The 17,871-nt window shown below is 40.9% G+C and overlaps 2 protein-coding genes across 4 annotated transcripts in view; one reads left to right on the plus strand and one right to left on the minus strand.

Moving 5' to 3' along the window:
• Window positions 1-5,968, minus strand: part of ace2 (angiotensin I converting enzyme 2) — a 38,706-nt gene extending 32,738 nt beyond the window's left edge. Inside the window, exon 1 of the mRNA XM_049560254.1 lies at window positions 5,954-5,968. The gene's annotated coding sequence lies outside the window, so the exon portion shown is untranslated. The remainder of the gene's footprint in view (window positions 1-5,953) is intronic.
• The window catches only part of nhsb (Nance-Horan syndrome b (congenital cataracts and dental anomalies)), a 69,533-nt gene that overhangs the window by 7,169 nt on the left and 44,493 nt on the right, over window positions 1-17,871 (plus strand). The gene's annotated exons all lie outside the window — the stretch shown is intronic.

The raw sequence follows: 17,871 nt of genomic DNA on the forward strand, positions 1-17,871 counted from the left end.
TGTGTTGCCTATTGCTTCTAGGACACTCAGCACTACCCTTAAATTAGGCTACTAAATCAACAATAGGTTTTTGGTGTTTGATGTATTAATGCTGTCAATTTACAGAAGAAAGAAGAAATATCTATATAATATAATCCAGATTCAGTCACGATACATGATCCACCCATATTTATCCATATATACTGTATACAGTTGACATTTTTAGTTTGTACAACCCGATCTCACTCTGAAGTCATTGAATCTGGCGCTTGGGCAGTGACTTGCGGCGTCAGACACTGATGAAAAAGTTGTTCTTTAACATCAGCATGATACACATCCAGTTCCCCCTTATAGTTTAACAGTGCTCGGCGGCATCAGAGGGAAATGCGACGGTGACAAAAATTAAAGTTAAAGTGGCCAAAGTCCGAGTCAGGTGGGCAGGGATGGTGAATGGGTACAACAAACACCAACTTTCACCCAGGAGATTGGTGTTTGCATCCCATAAGATCATAAAGCCAAACCCTGTTCTTTTTTCCTAAACCTAACCATATGTTTTTGTTGCCTAAACCCAACCATGTGCGGTAGTTTTTGGAGGAAAAAAAGGTCAATTCCCATTTTTGTACGAATGTAGTGCGTTTATTTTCACACTGTATGTAAACTGTAAATTGCCTGTGAATTTTGAAAGAAGACAATGCATATAACAGGCATAACTTGACATGGCATCCCCCACAACCAACGCACCCAGGGTACCTTTCACATCATATCTGGACAGGGAAGGTCCATGACCAAACGTCGATATGTGACAAGGTCAGAGTGAGAATGTGTTGGCTTGTATGAAACTGGTTGTCTAGTTTTTTTTGTGAAAGGTCCAGTGTGTAGAACTAAGGGGTATCCATTGGCAAAAATTGTATATAATATTTATGACAATGTTTTCATTTGTCAGTAATCATCGGGAAATAAGATCCATTAGCCCACAATAGACAAATCAAACTGGCTCTAGATAGGTCCATTCGTGTTGACATGTCTGCCACCATAGTTATCCTACATGCTATGCACACAGGAGAAGTTTCAGTTCTGCAACCTCATGCCAAAAAATCCTACACACGGGACCTTTAAAATATGATAATAGCAAATTAAGGCATATTGTCTCTGATGTCTGGTGTGACTACAAGGTTAGCAATAGGAGTGACCAACTTGGAACAATGTGTTCCAAATTAGACTGACAGAAGGTTTACATAGCATCCATTGGTTTTAGCATTTGGGCTTGTTACTGTATTGTTATTATATCGTTATATAATGTGTAAATTAGACTAAAATCAGTTATTTACATATAAAACTCTGCTAACATTCACTGTAGGGTGACAGGTTTGGATTCAGGAGCAGAGTCAGTAGCAACTGACAGCACACACTCATTCTCCAGGCACTGCACACACTCACACACACAAAGGGGGAAGGGATTTTAATGTGAAAATATTGGTCTGTAGCAAATATATTGTTCTGCTCTGGCAACACTGGTTTCTTCCTGGTATGCCATTAAAGCAAATTTGACTTTGAATTTGAATTTGAGAGAGTATGGCCTGTGGCAGTGGGGGACTGCTCTGTCTCGCTAGTCTGCATAGTAACAAGAGAGAGGGAGAGAGCGTGAGGCCTGCCTTAACCTTTCAGCTGAGTCAATCTCTCTCTGTCTCTCTCTCTCTCTCTCTTTGGTCATACATTTTTACTATTTCCTGTAGTACTACTAACATCAATTTTGAAGCAGACATCACATTGTTGAAACAGTTTGTTATGGACAAAATGAGAAAAGAGAAGGATACAGAGAGACCACAGCGTGTGAGCCTCAGTGGTCTGCAAGTAAATGTGTTTTGTTTTGGTCTCTCACTCGCAAACACACAAAAACTCCAACAGTAAAAACAGAAATAGAGACATATTTGCCAACTTTATATTGTGCAACTGGCCAACAGGCTTCATCTGTTCAGTGCGCGTTTCTGTGTGTGGTTCAGGGATCTGATTTCAACCACACAAGGCAGGTTAGGATACACTCTGTCCAGGCACATCTTGTCTGTCTCACACCTAACCACAGACCCACACACACACACATCTCACACTAAGAGTAACAATTCAGATGTTTTCCAAATCCAATATGTGTGATTATTTATATGCTCTATTCTTCAATGCCTCTGTCTCCATCTGTCTTTCCCTCCATCTTTGCATATCTGTGTCCATTCTCCTCCTCCTCTACATCCATACCTCTTCCCTCACTGCCCTACTTTCCCCCTCATCATCAGCATGAAGAGACTTCTGCCTCTTGACAGCATATTTAATGTTTAATGCACTTTGATTTCCACCCAGACACTTACAAGCCTGAGAGGAGAGGAGAGTTTAATAACAGAGTGAAAGGGTGAAAGACAGAGAAAGATAAGGGAAGGCCATGGTCATATTGGGCCTCTGATGTGAGAGGAGAGAAAAAAACTGAATTCTGAAAATGCTATTAAGAAATTTCAAGAAAGGGGTGTCGGTGGCTTAGTGGTAGAGCAGGCGGCCCATGTACAAGGCTGTTGCCGCAGCGGCCTGGGTTTGACTCCAGCCTGTGGCCCTTTGCTGCGTGTCACTCCCTCTCTCTCTCTCTCTCTCCCTTTCACACTTGTCTGTCCTATCAAATAAAGTTAAAAAATGCCCAAAAAATATCTTTAAGAAATTTCAAGAAAGTTTGTTTTGAGCTAAATGCTAATATCAGCATGCTAACATGCTGCTGTTTAAAGGCCCTGACACACCAGGTCGACAGTTGGCCATCAGTCAATGTTGAGCCACCAGTGAGTGTTTTCCGCCCAAGTCGGTAAGGTGTGTCCCGCACTGTGGCCCCTTGTCAGCCCCCGCTGGCATTTTTTTTGGCCGATTCAGCATGTCGCATAAGCGACAGCGGAGCCTGTCACAATTGAAATCATTCTGATTGGCGAGACAGCTCAGTTAACAAGAAAAGAAATGGAAGTGAGGAAAGTAAACAAAGAGCTAAAGTCAAGAGCGAGTGAGACCAAAACAAATGATTATATTTCTTTGGCCACTGAGCTCTTTACCAGAAACGTGATGGTTTGTGTTATCATTCACTGCTACATCATAAACATGCTCTGTTCTTTCAACACTGGATTGTGCTGTTAATGTGCTACCTGGCTAACTAGCTTCAAGATGATTTTCTGGTTTCCCTTTTTGAATAATGAATACAGACTACTGTTGTCTGCTGGTATAGAGAGTTATTTCCTCTCATGCAGGCGCAGAACATACATGCTGGTTGGCTGTTCGCTTTAGTCTTTGTGATGTGTTCATGTGCAAATTTGTGGCCAAGACACGGGCGACGTGAGGTGACTGTTGCAGTTGCTTGGTGTGTGTGGGCCTTAAGAGCCACACACACCAACTTGTCGGGCTGTTGATGAGTGTCTGTCACCCTAGTTTTTGTGGTTTGTACCCCACCATTGCACTAGTAGGAGAAAGGGAAGTGAGGAAAGCAAACAAACGGCTTAAGCCAAGAGGATGCGAGACTGAAACAACCTTAGATTATATTTTATTATTTTTTTCATTATCTGCCAGAGCATGGTAAATATAATTTGTTCTTTCAACATCAGGTTGTGCTGTTAATGTTCTATCTGGCTAACTAGCGTCTTGAATCCATTCCTTCAGTCTTCCAGTTTCCATTTTTTAATGACGAATACAGACTACCAACTACCTGCTGGTATGGAGAGTTATATCTTTCACGCAGGCGTAGAAAGTGCATGCTAGTTGGCCATTGGCTGTAGTTTTTGTGGTGTACAACTTTTTGGATGAGACACATGCAACGTGATGCAAGGCAACAGGAGGCTACCACACAGGACAACACATCTACTCATAAACTAGAGGCTTGTGTTGTTACAGGGCAAGATGTAAACATTAATGGCATCCTCCTCGACTGAGCTGTAACAGTGGTGCTAGGTGAGCTAGCAGTAGATGCCCGCTTTCCTCTACGTGGTGATACTGCTGGCAGGTGTAGATCGGTAGAAAGAAAATAGTTCCTACATAAAACTGCTCACAACAAGGTCTGTGGTTTATCTTGAGTAACTGGGTCCTGATTTCTGGAAAGAGACATTGCTGTTGAGTTTTTCAAATATATGTTTTTGGTGCTTTGAGCTCCACAAGCCAAGTGCCGTCTAGTTCCATTATATTGAAGAAAAGGCAGACATCTCCACGGCCAATACCTTAGCAAAAAGAATCTAGATTGATAAGTAGCAATATGGCAGTAAAAAAGGAAATGATATTTTTGGGGGTTTCAACATAAAGCTCAAAAAGGTTTATCCCCTTGAGAACATGGTTATCTGTGTAACTTTAAGACCAATGATCATTAGATTTTGAGATATTATTTGTGTATACTTTGACCTTAGGGCAAAGCTCAAGAAAAAAAAGGATAATGCCCTTAGGAACAGCATTTGTCTTGGGAGCAATTCATATAGTGGCCACCATCTGAACTGCAGGGTCATGCGATGTGCACATTCAAAAAATACTCTTGAAGCTTTCGCAATTAGCACCATTAGGCCAAATATATATTCTTAAAGGAGACCATTCATTCACGTGGGCAGTCGGCCAGTCAGTGCTGCTGAAAGACAATGATCTATTTGTGAGCAGCTTTAACTGAACTGAACAGGCCACTTCATTTGATCTTTAATGCATTCAGGGGAGCATCCAAGTTAAAATGGCTCATCCCCCAGTAAGGTTGAATGTTCTCATTCAGTGTGATTAAACATAAGGACCTCAATCATACATCATGTTTTAAAATCATTACATTTTGATAATTCCTTCTCTGTCTTTCTTTGGTTTATGTTTGTGTAAGACGAAAAGTAAGAAATCCACATGAACTGCCACAACAAAATCAAAGCATATGGTCAGCATATGTCCACTCATGTTACTGCAAGAACATGTGGGCACGACATGTGGGGAGGTCAGGAGAGAGGGATGTGATGCCATTGCGTGCGCAGGGATGTAAACTTACACTGTAACACACTTTGTTATTATTATGTGCACAAGACAACAGAGCACCAAACTGCACACAGTTGATTTTATTCAGCTCCTTAGAGTTTCTTATGTCATGGAGAGTAAATATCTTCACTGCACATTTTCTGTTCTCATGGCCCAATTACCTCAATGCTAATTTTGGCTAAAGTGATTCCACTGCCTTATACACACACACACACACACACACACACACACACACACACACAGAGTGTTGACATGCTTTCAGATCAGTCTTCCCACACCAGCAGGTAAACACACAAATACCACCACAGACAAACACACTTGCACATAAAAATACACACTCCCACATACACACACACCCAGGCATCACACGCACACACAACCCCGCTGAACTCTGCGAGCCTTTTCTTTCCGTCTCTTATGTTATCATTTGAAATTCTGCTTTAAGTGCCCCTGTCTCTGTTGCAGCCTGCAATAAAACATGCATGCAGAACCTCTTGGTCTGTACATCACAGCACTCGGCCAGCTGGATGGCTGGCGCACTCGCTTTCTGGAGACGATTCCTCATCTGTGAAAACTGGCCTCTGGCTTTTTCACGTCGTTGTAGTTCTGCTACAGCTGAGCAGTTATGCCAAAAAATATTCAAAACCCAAAGAACTCAAACTGTTTCTTTGGCTCGTATCATCAAGGAGAGAGTATTGGCTCTATAGAGCACAGACAGCTGTTAAGTGTGTGGTGAAATACACATGTAAACATGGGTAGTTACAAAAAATGTGTTTATGTAATAATGTTTTAAAGAAACATTTATTATTATCTATGTGTTGATATTTCATCATAGTTCCTCCTTCATATGAGAATAACAGTTAATGCAGGTTTGATATTGAGTAACAGTAGTTGTGTCTCACACAGGCTCCGCATTCAATCACGAGCATTTACCCTCTGAAATCTGCATAAACATAGCCGACCAACCAGATGTGCCTACCTGGATACATGCAATTCCCACAGTATATAAAGCAGTACCAGGATGCTGTCCACCATCCTTTGTCTCTTCAGCGATGGTATTTGGAGTCAAATGGAGTCACTGCTTCAGGATCAGCGTGGCTGGGTCGATTTTATGTCGTGACAGGGTGTTCAATCATCGGGCTCCACCCAGTGTACCCGTAGAATCCAGCAGAGGGCGAAGCCTGTGTGAGATAAAACAAAGTTTATGATACTGTAACCTTCGTTTTATTAGCAAAGGCGGAGCCCTCTATATCCAGGGGCTCTGGATTGCTGTTTGTCGAAGAGGGTGTAGGATTGTGGCCAGCGTCATAGTACTGCCTTATACACTGTGGGGTCCGCACATATTCAGGTAGGCACGTGCTGATGCGGTTATGCAAATTTCAGTGGCCCAATGCGTGCTCATGATTTGAAGAGAGTATTACCTATAGAGTCCAGTGAAGGGCGCTGCCTGTGCTAACAGAACTAAGGTTATAATGTAACCTCTATTATATTCTATGTAAATACATTGTCGATTTGAAGTCACTTAAGGAGCACGTTAAGGTAGTTATTTCCTCGTACCGAGTTGCTGTGGACTGCATTTTTGACTTTAAGAATATACAGTTTGTATAAGTGACATCTACTCGCTGTCACCTACGTAAGGAGCTGTGTGTACATAGGACAACGAAACTCAAGTGAACTTAAGGTTTAAACTTAAGTTTTGGCTCCAACAGAAAGACTGAACTGGAAATATAAAATGGCAAAAACATGGCCCACGCTACAGCTGAGTTTGTAGAAAAGAAAAGTGTTTCCTCAAATATGCAGACACTGTGGCAGTCTCCGAACCCATCGGCTGTCAGTCTGATCCCGATAATCCTCTGGGGGCACTATATCTGGGGTTCAGGTGTAGCCAGCGGATATCCAGGCCAAGACTTCCTCTTGCATGCGCTGGATATTTTGGCTAATCTCTTTAAACAGATATTTGAATAAAAAAAAGCTAAATCAGTTGTCAGACGATAGCCGATGCGTTCTGTGATTGCATCGATTGCCTCTGCTTCTCTTTTGCTCCACACACAGATAGTTTACCTGCCTCTCAAATGTGATTGGTCGATACTACTCAGAATACAAATGGAAACCAGACACTTCCATCACCAAAATTCTGTCCCATTGTCTCCATATTCTGCAAGAGACAGACATTCAGACATTGTTCATCCTCCAGCACTTGTTAAAACAGTCCATCCATGTTTAACAACAATTTATGATTCCTGAGAATGAATTTGCTTCAACACAAAGAGGATTATGGTCTTTCGTTAAGAAAAAGTTAAAGGGTAATTTATCCCAAATAACTAAATAATAAGAAAGAGTTTTCTGCACGTTTTTTGCAGTCTTTAATGGACAGAGCCAGGCAGGTTATTTCCCCATTTCTAGTGTTTATGCTACAGTAAGGTAAGCTAATCATTGCTTGCCTGTAGCTTCATATTTAACAGGCAGTGGTACTAATCTTCTCATCTGGTTCTTTGCAAAAAAGTGAATAATTCCCAAAATATCAAACTACTCCTATAACTTTAACTTCAACAACGTGTATGCATGTTGTAAATTCAAACTTTATAATTGGTTATATGTGCAATAAATAACCTTATTATGAGAAGTAATAGCCTAAATTGTGCTCATAATCTTAAGTGATGACAGATGTACTTTAAAATGACAACTAATGTATAGAACAGATACACAGAGCAGGAAACAGAATGACAACCTTGTTGCATTACAGTCGCCTCCTAGCAAAACTTGACACTGTGCGTGTCTGTATGTGTATCCAATATGTCTGTCCATGCATAAATGCCTCTCTGATGTGTGTGTGCGTACATTTGTGTGTCAGCCTCCTGTGACATGCTAAACTGAACTGTCCTGAACTGCTGTCATCTGTGTCTGGAGACCCCATCATCATCACCATTCCCCCAAAAACCTTTGACAGATGGCTGGGGACCAAAAAAATGCACATACTCAGCACTCTCTCTGGGTCAGTGTGCGTGTGTGTGAGTGTGTGTGTCCGTCTGTCAGTGTGCACAGAGCGGACATCTCTGTAATCTAGTGACTCCAGTATACAGCATAGTGCTCAGTGGTGTAATTTCACGAGCACAAATGAGTACATTTTTTAAAGTGCAGTGTTACATAACAGTAGACTTAAATAGTAGCTGTCAGAAGGATGCAGATGTCGTCAGTTCTTTCAGAAATATTACGTTAACACAGTCACTAATCTAATTTGTAAGAAGAGACAAAAAAGTAAACATACCGTATTTTGTGAACAAACAACTTAATAAGTCCTTTAATGGGTGCAAATTAAATGAGTAAAACTGCTAGACGTCATGACAACTTCTAAGTTAGCAATTTGAAGCTTTACTTGAACTGTAAACAAGGTTCACCCATGTCTCAAAATAAAAAAGTAGTATTCAGTAGAGCTGACACAATTAGTCGATTAACAGAAAGTTAATGAGCAACAATTTTGATAATCGATTTTTCATTTTAGTATAGGCGTAGATTAAAAATCTCCACTATACACTGATGCAGAGAGGGCTCAAATTGGTTTTCTCTGGGTACTCCAGCTTCCTCCCACAGTCCAAAGACATACAGGTTAATTGGTGACTCTAAATTGGCTGTAGGTGTGAATAAGAGTGTAAATGGTTGTCTGTCTCTACATGTCAGCCTTGTGATAGTCTGGCAACCTGGCCAGGATGTACCCTGCCTCTCGCCCAATGTCATCTGGGATAGGCTCCAGCACTCCTGTGACCCCCAACAGGAAAAGCAGTTACTGAAAATTAATGAATGAGGACCATCCAATTTTGAAACACTACGTACACGCCTGCAATTTAAGTAATGTTTATCATTCAAACCAGAATATCTTTGGGTTTGGTCTGGTCTGTTGGTTGGACTTCACAAGACACTTAAAGACCCTGAGCTGTGGGAACTCGTGCTGGGCATCTGCAGGCATTTTAGACGTTAAAATGGAAGTTAGATATGTACCTGTGGTTCTGTGAGATCTAGGTGACTGTCCGATGTTATATTTAGGCAATAAAACACCTGAAATCATCTAACAGATGCAAGCAGTGGGGTTCAGGATGCACATGATGGCACGGGGCGTTCAACCTGAAACAGGGTGTTAAGTAGCTCAGGATGTTTTATTACAAACCTATTTGGATGGACATTATAAATTATACACGAAGTTTTAGGGGCTTTAGAATTGAAATTAAAATCAGTGAGGGCTAATCATGTGACTGTTACAGACACAGCTGTTTGTACACACAGTTTGTCGCAGTTTTAGTTTTAAACTAAGCTCCAAACAGCAGAAAGATGATTCTGTCAGTCTACGTAGTTAACTGAACCCATCATTATTCATTCTGCATATTTTTCCCTATTATTCTTAAACCTTTTTTCTGCATAAAAACTTCATCATGTTTGAATCAAGGTTTATTCACAGTATTTTGGAAGGCCAAACTGTTACAGCAGACACTTGTGCTTGTTTCTCTCACTCCCTCACTCACTCGCTCACTTGCTCAGTGGTTTCCTCTCAGCATCACAAGAAAGTCCCACGCAGAGGCTCTCACAGACGGACGTTTTTGTACTTTGCAGGGGTGCTGTTGGCAACGAGCAGTCATGTTAAAACAGACAGATAAAAAGAGAGATACAGAAGAGACTGAAGGAAATAAGAATGTGTGGAAAAATGGAGTGAATGATGAGTGAGCACAAGAGACCAATTTTACAAAGATTTTATGAGAATTTTAAAACCATTCTTTGAACTAACGCCTGATTATCTCTGTTTCTGTACGCCAGATTAGTTACTTTCAAATATACTGGAACCTGTAGATTTTGGCAATGTGGTCCCCGTCGGCTCAGCGAGGCTGTTAATGCTACCCTATAGCTGGGATGACCAGGGCTGTCAGTTGTTGTAGCCTGGTATTAGCAGATGACAAAAATAGGATGGGAAGCCAATTATATCAATAATGTTGTGACCATGTGCTTGAGCAGGGTTCAGAATATGGACAGCAGAGATTATGAGTATCAACTGGGGATTTAGGGGCAAAGCATGGACGGTTGAGATGATTTTCAACGGAAGAGCTTCTGGATGGACTTAGTAACTATCAGCATAAGAAGGAAACAGATGGAGTCAGAAAAAAAAGATTAAGACAGGTTGTCTGCTGCTTGTTTTAAGGACTGAGCTGCTCTTAAGGAGTTCCTTAGAAACAGATTGCCTTTGTAAGAACCTTAGCATGCCGTAAAGAAGAGCCAGCCTAATTGGACTACTAGCAAGGAGTCAACATGCTCGCCATACTGTGCAGGCATGTGTGAGAGAGAGCTCACACTGCGGTACAGTTTTCAACAACATTAAAGTTTGTGAACACGCATTGTAGATTAAACAAAATTTTAAACACGCTTCTTTCCAGATTAGTAACAAATCTGTGCTTATTAGAGAAACTTGCTATTGGTTGAATTCCACGGGTGATACGGTGTATTAAGGCGAGGTAAATTAATCCAATTTCACAGTGGGCTGGTGAGAGGTGAGGACAGCCGAGCCAAGGCTGCACTAATTAGCCATATATCTGTCACTATCAATTGTATCAGTGAGCCTACCAAAGCCAACCACTTTCTTCTGCATCACACACAAACACATACATATATGTGCACACACACGCACACACCCCTCACAACTACAACGGCTTTTCCTTCACAAACAAACAGGCACTCCCTTTTTTTAGCAACCTCTTGATAACAGGGTTTCCATACCTGAGCCACACAAAGGGTGCACAGCGAGGAGTGACACTCTGAGCAGAATAGTGTGAGTATGTACTGTGTGTAGGCTTTTCATGCGTGTTGTATGTACCGTGTCCGGCTTGATGAGTGCGCTAATGTACCTCTGGATGACAGGCCAGAGAAGCGTTAGCTAAACGCTGCAGGCCACCACAGCTGTTACAGAGGAGAGGAGAGGAGAGGAGAGGAGAGGAGAGGATATAAGGAAGGAAAATGATAGACCAGAAGAAATTGTTTAGCTGTACGGTAACAAAGCTACATTCTTGACTGCAGGCAAATTGGATTTGTTTCCCAAATCAGATCTTGAAGACAGGACGTGCGCTCTGTTATTTGCAAGTGATTAGATCTGTGTTTTCAGACTTTGCCAACCTATCGCATAGGTTGCTGTGGTAACGAGTTAGGTGTCAGTAACTACATAGATATGCATGGATGTATGAAGAGAACTGGACACAGCGTTGGTGGCGGAGCCCCTTTCATTCTTATGAAAATTGCTCGGTGACGCATGAAGCCAATAAAGTTATACTTTTACTTTTTTTAAATTACCCAGATCTTCCACATTCGAGGGCCCATATAAAGCAAGCAAGGCTAACTTCGGTTTAGTGCTCCACTAACTCGAATTAGATGACATGATCTAACCTTACTGCTCTTCTTGACTTTTGAAATGTTTTGGACTGGATAGATCAAATCCTAGATCATGCAGATCAAGTTATTTTGCTGGGCTTGTGACGCTCAAAACAAACAAAAAAAAATATACACCAATTTACAAACATCTCTTTCCCAATGTCAGTCTATGGGGAAAAAAAGTTTTTCTAGGCCCTCTGGCATCATGCGACACCCCCGAAAAGTTGTAGTTACACCCTTTGGCCTCTAAGACAACTGGCTTCAAAGTCCGGGGCACTACGTGAGGGCCTGAATGGAGGTCCATCATTTTGCCCTCCAAACAATCATGCTGTCAAGTTGTGGTCTTTAATTCACTTTATTTCAGCATTTGTCCATGGACTGTTGTTCTCCATGTCGTACTCCACAGTGTTCTGCTGATAGCAGCATATCTGCTCAGCACTTACATCACTCTGGATCTAATGTTGTTGCCTGTTGCGTTCAAAGACACTTTGACATCAAATTGAGCAGCTAGAGCGGCTGGACTTAGATGCACCTGTAGAAATCCAATTGGATACTTACCATGTTTTTTATTTTTATTCTATAAAGATAATATTTTTTTCTAAAGATTATTTTTTGGCTTTTAGCCTTTGTTTGCAAGTACAGCACTAAACAGGAAAGAGAGGGGATGACATGCAGCAAAGGGCTGCAAGCTAGAATCAAATCTGTGGCTACTATGGTAAGGACATTGTCTTTTGTACATGGGACGCCTGCTCTACCCACTGAGCTACTAGACATCCCATATTCACCATCTGAATGTGCTGACATGTGCTTAAGTTTCTTCCTTTTTTAACCATTAAAGTGTTTTGGGGGGGAGGAATTTACCAAATCAAGTATCTAGGGCTAGAGGATGTTGTATGCTGTACAGATTATAAAGCCCCTTGAGGCAAATTTTTGATGTTTGGGTTTATAAAAATAAAAAATCTGACTTGACTCATTAACACCAAACACAAAGTACAGCTGAAGGAATGGTATTCAATTACAGGTATGTGAAAAGTTAAGGAGTCATCAAAGTGATTGCAGTTCATCCTGAGGGGAACATGAATGTTTGAACCAGATTTCAGAGCAAATCATCTAATAGTTGACTGAGTTGAGAAAAATGAAGTGCCACTCAAAACCTCAATATCAACCTGATGGTATCAAAGGAGTTAAAGCTGCATTGATCACCAAAGTCTAGGGCCCACATTAGTCCTTCGAACTAATGTGGGCCAACAACGGATCAGATATTTTGCCAACACCAAATTTCAAACAGAAGCCAGATAATGTATCATATCAGGTTGCTATTACCTGTAAATTCACCATTACACTGGTTAGGTCAGAGCCTGACTTGGCAAAGCCTCTCTTTCCTCAGACACTTGCCTCCATCTCACTCAGACTCACCCTGGGTCTGGGTGTGCAGCTGCCTGTACTGGAGAGCAGTGTGAAGCGAGAAGCGCTCACCCTGCAGCTTAATCTGGAGGCGGAAACCTCCCCAGGTGTACGCCGCAGTGACTGACAAAAACTTGACTTGAAGAATCTCGACTGAGGAGTCTCAAACTGATGATTTGAATCTTTGACTTTCAGGTGGCAGCCCTATTGAAGTCATTAGAATTCATCCTCTGGGAGCCATGAATGTTTGTACAAAAGTTTATGACAATTCATGCAGTGAATATGGAGATATTACAGTAAATAAAAGACAACTTTGACCTGCTGGTGGCGCTACAGGAAAGTCAAGAGGTCACTCAAGTCATTTGGATTTATCCTCTGGGCACTATGAATGAAATTTCATGACAATAAGTCCAACAGTTGTTGAGATATTTCAGTTCGGACTGACGGAGTGCTGCTTAAAAATGGGAGAAATACTCCGAGGTGAGGAGAGGAGGGGGAAAGAGTTGTTTATCCAATATTATACAGTACTAATACTCCAGATACAACATGTGTAAAATAATTACAGTATCCTGACAGATTCTGCTCCCATTCTATGATCTAGTAATTATCACCACACAGTCGAATAATTACAGTAGCAAGAAATTACAATTAACCAATTGTGTGACTTACTGGGGACAACCCGGCACATTGTGTGTGCATGTGTGTGTGTGTGTATGTGTGCGCGCGCCTTACCCAGCAGATTACTCCACTGAGGCCAAGTCCCTACAGATGACATGTGATAGCAGATTAATAGCCTAACATATTAAAGTCACAATCCCTATTATTTCCCCTTGTATCAGTGCTTCATCAGTTAATATCTCACAGCTGAGGACTTCCTCACCACTCAGAGCTCCTCTGCGTCACCTTCAGCATAATCTAATATTAATCACAGTAAATTGGTATATGGTTAGTTTTTTTTAATGTGCAATAGTTTTCTAGTTAAGGGCGTTATGTAATACAGTGTGCTGTAAAACCTAATTATTGAAACAAGGAAAATATATTTGTGCAAGTCTTGGAATTATTTAAGTTTTAATTAAAAGCCTAGTTGCCAAATTTTCAGAATCACATACAGTGATACTGACAGAGTGTCCACGTTCGGGCAAACCAGACCTTTAATCCATGCGTGTTAAAGTGAAGTGAAGCCATATGGTTCTGCAGTGGATCAGAAGCACTGATCCTGAGGATGATACGGCCCCAGCTGAACCTTTGTGCGGCGCATTTACACCATCTGATGTTTATCGTTGCAGCGTGGTCACAGCCCTGATAGCACTGATCTCACACAATCACATCGCTCATTATCACATTTGGTAAACGGCTTATGCATGTTAATGTAGCGTTGGCATTTCGGTGCCTGTGCTATGCACAACACTGAGGGGAAATTAAAAAACGTTTCAGTATCAAGAAAACAAAAACTATGCCCAGATAAAGTTAGGAATTCTCTTTTCCTTTCTGCTGTCTGGAAGGTGAGATCTCTCACAAGAGGAGGCCAGACGCTTTCTTCTCTGCACACAGACATATAAAAGATGTAAATACACTATATGCACGCAGGAGCGCACAAACACCCGTGTGACAAACTCAGACAAAAACACACAGATGCACAAATCCGTGACCAACACTTGGACGTCCCACAGAAACTGGCCCTCCTCTCATCCTCAGGATAAAAGGGGAGATAATGCATTATACATTTTCTCTTCTCTTCAGCTGCTCATTATAGTACAGTCAGAGCCTCTGCCTAAAAACAGGTCGTTCTTTAATGAGACGATGCTTGCTACTACATCACCCCATCGTTTTAACTCAAACTCTCAAACGATTCTCTGGGTGTGTTGTCGCCTGCTTGTCCCATCTCGTACAGATGCCACTGATGTTCAGTGACAATGACCAAGTGCTTTATTGCAGTTGTTTGAGTGCAGTTTTTCCCCCCCTGCATTTTGCTTCTGTAATTTCAGATTAATATTTATGACTGCAGCGAACTGTGCGCTCATTATTTATACCACATTACAGTTGAGTATATATGCTGTCAGGATCTCTTTCTCATACCGTGAAATGCACTGATGAGGTGAATCCAGGTAAAAGCCATTAATCCTCACTGATTTATTACAGTAAGTCTATACCCATCACAGATGAAGAGAAGTTGATGAATTAAGGAAGGATTTTTAAACTTTGGGATTATTAAAATTAAAATTATGCAAAAGGCTGCTGCTCAGTGTCAGGGATGTATAATTTAGTTTAACTGGTAACTGTGTTTTACAGTTTTTCAAGGTACTCAATACTGAGTTCATTTTTTCGAAACATTTTCAGCACTAACAGGAGCACAGCTGTGTAGATTAGATTGTATATTAGATCAGATTTATTGGCATTTGCACAGGTACAGGTACATCTGAATTCTTGTGTGTATCTCTCAATGTCAGTTTTGTACAATTAAAAGAGCAGCATAAAAACAGAAGAAACATACTTTATAAAAAGTACACACTATAAATGATTTCACTATGAATTAATGCAAGAAAACAATGGACTGGGTAAAGACTCCTAGAGAGTGAGAGTGGGTGAGATAGTTAAACACAGAAATGGTCTGTAAAGTGTGTTAGTGTTGTGACTTCCTTACAGCCGTAATGTCTGTGCACACACAGACCATATTTGTTATGGTTTCAATTGCTATGACAACAATTTTGAAATCGACCACTATCAAACCAACAGCATAAAACATACTGGCTTCACCTGTAAATCAAAGTCTCTTTACCCAGCAGTGGAAAGTAACTGTACTTTGCGACGGTGGCTCCCAACTGGTGGGTCGTGCTGAATGGAACAAAGTGTGTTTTTTACAAACTTGACAAGTTTGTAAAAAACACACTTTGTTTTTACGTATAGTGAATTTCCGGCACAAAGTTTTTATTATGTATTTCTGTTTCCTGCTGTAGAGTGACTGACTAACTGACAGCTACTTAACAGAGACAGCAAACTAGCTCGACAACAAAGCCAAACACATAACACTGAATGTATTAAACTGTGGGGACCTCAAACCAATGTCTAAGAAGAAATCTGGGCCCCGTGGCTGGACCAGTTGGGAACCACTGGTTTAAGAGATACTTTACCAATTTTCAACCAGCTTTGTATCATAATGTGGGTGGTATGTGTAAATGAACTATGGTAAACTTTAGTCCATGTTACCTGTGCCAGGATCTCGCTGCTCACCACTACTCAAATCTAGGGCTGTTGCTTGAACAACAGATTTTACTTCCTCATTTTCCTATGCCTGTCACCATGGAAACAGAGAGGCGGAATAAGAGAGAGAGACCCGCCCCTTTTTCTCTCAAACTCAGAGCAAACTTTGATCAAACTGTAAAATTACGCAGCACTGATTGAAATGTAAACCAAAATTTTGTTATTGTGTTGCCTATTTATTACGTAAAATATTTTCAGAAACATATTTTAGTGCACTGTTTAACTGTTACTCAAGATTGTTTGTTACCAGACGGCCGCCATGTTGCTTCCTGTGTGAAAACCGATAAGCTCTCATTGGTCCCAGTGTTTACTGGTCTGGTACGGCGCAGTGCATTCTGGTAAATGTAGGTTTTATTTCCTCTTGGGCAAAAGCAAATGCCACAGCCCTTTGTTTTCTCTGGTCATATAGCACCAACTTAGGTATTTGCATCTTTCTACTGCATAGACAGCCTAGTTTCATGTAAAGACCATCTTTCCAGCAGTGAAATACTTTAATGAGGTACTTCTACTATACCTGAGCATTTCCATTCTCTGCTACTTCATACTTTTGCCCCACTACACTTCAGTCAGAGGCAAATATTGTACTTTTTACTCCACAGCATTTATTTGATAACTTAAATTACAAGTTACTTTCAACATATACATTTTATATATATATGGTTAATGTCATTAAAATGAGGTCCACCTTTACCAGCTGCAACAATAAGTGATGGACATGTTATTGCACCAATAATTATGTTTAAGTAATATTACATTCATCTTTTGGTAAAGTCAAAATTAACCTGCGGCTTTTGATAAGCAGAGAATCACCCTTGTTGTATATCCTTGTTGTCGTGGAGGATGTCCCTACAAAGTCTTTTCACCATGACTCACCTTCACAGGGAGTTATTGGCAGACATATTGCTTTATAGTGCTTCAGTTATACGTGATTTTCTTTGTATTTAATCATATTGTCCCTTTAAGATGTTGACAATGTCTTGCCCATGTGGTCGTGGGGCCAGGTTATGTCATGGTTGTTACTGTACACTAGAAACCTGGAGGTGAGGTACACAAAGATGGTTTTGAAAAGATATAATATAAACTTTGGCCACTTTCAGACTGTGAGACGACGTCAATTGTAATAGTCCATTACATAAAACAGCTGCCTGCATGCACAGTTCAAAGTTGGAATAGGAAGTGGCACTGGCATTCATTTTTCTATGCATGTGAACATTTTGTGAAACTGCAGTATTTCTTTTGGTTACAACTCTTTGTCATGACTTCCTTTTCTTTACTCTAATGTGACTCCAGGCCTTCTTTTATGCGGTTTTTCAGGGTAAACTAAAGGAAGCGTCTCAGCTGTCCATAGTTTGCACTGAACTCACAGACTCCATATGGTTGGAGAACACTGAGTATGTGTTCTTAAAGCCACGGTCATTTGTAAGCAGGGTCGCGGTTTCAAAGCCTTTGAACAGATTTACACAGTAAATACCTTGCTTAACTCTACAGTAAACAGATAGATTGGATAGGGCTGACACTGATCTCGTTATGTTGTGTCCTTTTGTAGGAGAAGCAGGATTGAGAGCAGGATTGAGTTTAGAGCTCGTTAATAGAGCTGCATGAAAGCCTACTGCAGGAGGTCGGACATTTTTCCTTTGCTTTTGAGCCATAGCACACATTTTAATCATTTATATGTTAATTAAAACTAGTGGCCATTTACCTCTGATAAAATTAATGTTTGATGTGACTCTGAGAAGGTGCAGAGGTGCATTTGCACATCACCAGCTGTAGAGGCCTTCAGTGAAAGCCACTGCAAAATTTCTGAGTCTTTGAGTGAATGAGTGAATTTTTTAGTCAATA

This window comes from Epinephelus fuscoguttatus, linkage group LG2, assembly GCF_011397635.1.
Source record: "Epinephelus fuscoguttatus linkage group LG2, E.fuscoguttatus.final_Chr_v1".
Lineage (NCBI taxonomy): Eukaryota > Metazoa > Chordata > Actinopteri > Perciformes > Serranidae > Epinephelus > Epinephelus fuscoguttatus.